The 2,500-nt window shown below is 75.4% G+C and overlaps 1 non-coding gene across 1 annotated transcript; it reads left to right on the forward strand.

The window, feature by feature from the left end:
- The first annotated feature begins 773 nt into the window (after positions 1 to 773).
- Positions 774 to 892, forward strand: LOC128829787 (5S ribosomal RNA). The gene has a single exon (XR_008443457.1). It is a non-coding gene; the product is annotated as a 5S ribosomal RNA (ribosomal RNA).
- The last annotated feature ends 1,608 nt before the right edge of the window (positions 893 to 2,500 follow it).

A 2,500-nucleotide genomic window follows, 5' to 3' on the forward strand; every position in this document is an offset into this window, starting at 1 on the left:
GATTCCACGGGTTGACCTGGTGCCCGGGAGGGGACTCTGAAAAATGTTCAGCCCTTTCGGCTCGGGGTTGACCTGGTGGCCGAGAGGGGACTCGGACGGCAGGCAAGCCGCCCTGGCCTCACCCACCCCGGCCGCAGCGAGGGACTGCCTCCCGGCCGACTGGATCGGGCCCCTGGAAGTCTGGGGGGAAAAAGAAAATGGAACCTGACGCCTCCGAGGAGGGGGCGCCCAGGGAAGGAGGGAGATCCGGGTTGACCTGGTGACCGGACGGGAAAGCGGCCACCGGGCGTGCCCGTTCAAACCTACGGGTTGACCTGGTGGCCGGGAAGCGAACCGGCCAGCAGGCGAACCCGTTCGATTCCACGGGTTGACCTGGTGCCCGGGAGGGGACTCTGAAAATTTTTCAGCCCTTTCGGCTCGGGGTTGACCTGGTGGCCGAGAGGGGACTCGGACGGCAGGCAAGCCGCCCTGGGCTCACCCTCCCCGGCCGCAGCGAGGGACTGCCCCCCCTCCACCCACCCACCCCCCCCCCCGGCTGACAGGATCAGGGCGCACTGGATGTCCGGGACAATATTTTCCCCGACGCCGGGGAGGGCGGGCGGGCGGAGGGGCTCTGGCGGCCAGCCCGGGCCCCGGAGCTCGAGAAGGAAAAAAGGACCGGGCCCGCGAGAGACGGGGGCCCTGCCGCAGGGGGGCAGTCCGACCGGGGCTCACCGTGCGGCAGGCCCGGGCGTCGGCAGGGGAAAGCGGGCGAGGAGGCGCGGGGGCCGGGTGCCTACGGCCATACCGGACCGAACGCCCCCGATCCCGTCCGATCTCGGAAGGTAAACCGTCCCGGGCCTGGCTAGTACTTGGATGGGTGACCGCCTGGGAATCCCAGGTGCCGTAGGCAGCTTTTCCCGGTCCGAGCCAGCTCTCTCTCCTTTTCTGGGGAGGAAGGAGAGGGGGGGGACGGGCCGGAAAGCCCCTCGTCGCTCCTGCCGAGTCGGAGGTCGCGGCCGCAGGTCACGGGTCTGGGCGCCTGGGGTCCGGCTCCCCACCCGGCTTCCTCCGCGGAGGACCCACCGAAGCCGCTGGGGGAGACCCCGGGCATGGGGCGGACTGGCCCGGACCCTCCCGGCCGCCGGCCCGCAGGACCGCCCCGAATCCCCCCGCCCCGCGGCCACCCAGGCCAGGCCTGGCCAGGCGGGACGGACGGCGGGTGTCCAGCGCCCAGCGGCTTCCGCCAGCGGGGACCCACGGCCCCCAAAGCCGCAGGGGGAGGCCCCGGGCCCGGGACGGACTCGCTCGGACCCCCTGCGCCCGGGCGCCGGCTCGCGGGACCGCCCCGAATCCCCCCGCGGCCACCCAGGCCAGGCCTGGCCAGGCGGGACGGACGGCGGGTGTCCAGCGCCCAGCGGCTTCCTCCAGCGGGGACCCACGGCCCCCAGAGCCGCAGGGGGACACCCCGGGGCCGGGACGGACTCGCTCGGACGCGCTCGGACCCCCTGCGCCCGGCCGCCGGCTCGCGGGACCGCCCCGAATCCCCCGCCCCGCGGCCACCCAGGCCAGGCCTGGCCAGGCGGGACGGACGGCGGGTGTCCAGCGCCCAGCGGCTTCCGCCAGCGGGGACCCACGGCCCCCCAGAGCCGCAGGGGGAGACCCCGGGGCCGGGACGGACTCGCTCGGACGCGCTCGGACCCCCTGCGCCCGGCCGCCGGCTCGCGGGACCGCCCCGAATCCCCCCGCGGCCACCCAGGCCAGGCCTGGCCTGGCCTGGCAGGCCGGCGTGCAGCTCCCCCGGGCTTCCTCCCCCGACGACCCGCGCCCCCCCGAGCCGCAGGCGGAGACCCCGGCCCCGGGGCGGACCGGCCCGGGCTCGCTCGAGCCCCCTGCGCCCGGCCCGCAGGACCGCCCCCCCCCCCCCCCGAATCCCCCGGGAGAGGCCCGGCCTGCACGCCACTGACGACCCGCGGCCCCCAAAGTCGCGGGAGGCGCCCCCGGCCCCGGGGGCCGGTTAGCTCCGTGTCGCTCCGCGCCCCCCCCCCGCCCCTCGCTGCCGGGACCGGGCACCGCCCCAGAGTCAGCCGCAGCCGGACGGCCTGAGAGCTGCCCTCCTGTGGACGACGGTGAGTTTACCTTGACACTAACCGGCCATCAGCCAGGTCAACCCCATTGCTAGACTGGGGTGGACCTGGTGGCCGAGTGGGGACTTGGAACATTTGACAGCTGCTCCCCGGGGCTTGACCGCTTGTCCTGAACGCCCCCCCCCCACCCCACCCCCCCCAGCCCCCGGCTCCTGCTCCCCTCTCCCCAGCCTCGGTGCTCCGCTCCCTGCCTCGGAGGCTGCCCCTTTGCGGCGCCTGCATCGCCTCCGAGGACGCGCACCTTCCGGAGGCTGGACGTAAAGCCTGACGCCCGCCACCGCCGCCGACCCGGCTCTCCGAGGGACGACTGTGAGGCCTCCCCCCACCCCCGGACCGCCCTGGGGACGACTGCTAAGCCTCCCCCAACGGACCGC

This window comes from Malaclemys terrapin, unplaced genomic scaffold (genome assembly GCF_027887155.1).
Source record: "Malaclemys terrapin pileata isolate rMalTer1 unplaced genomic scaffold, rMalTer1.hap1 scaffold_86, whole genome shotgun sequence".
Lineage (NCBI taxonomy): Eukaryota > Metazoa > Chordata > Testudines > Emydidae > Malaclemys > Malaclemys terrapin.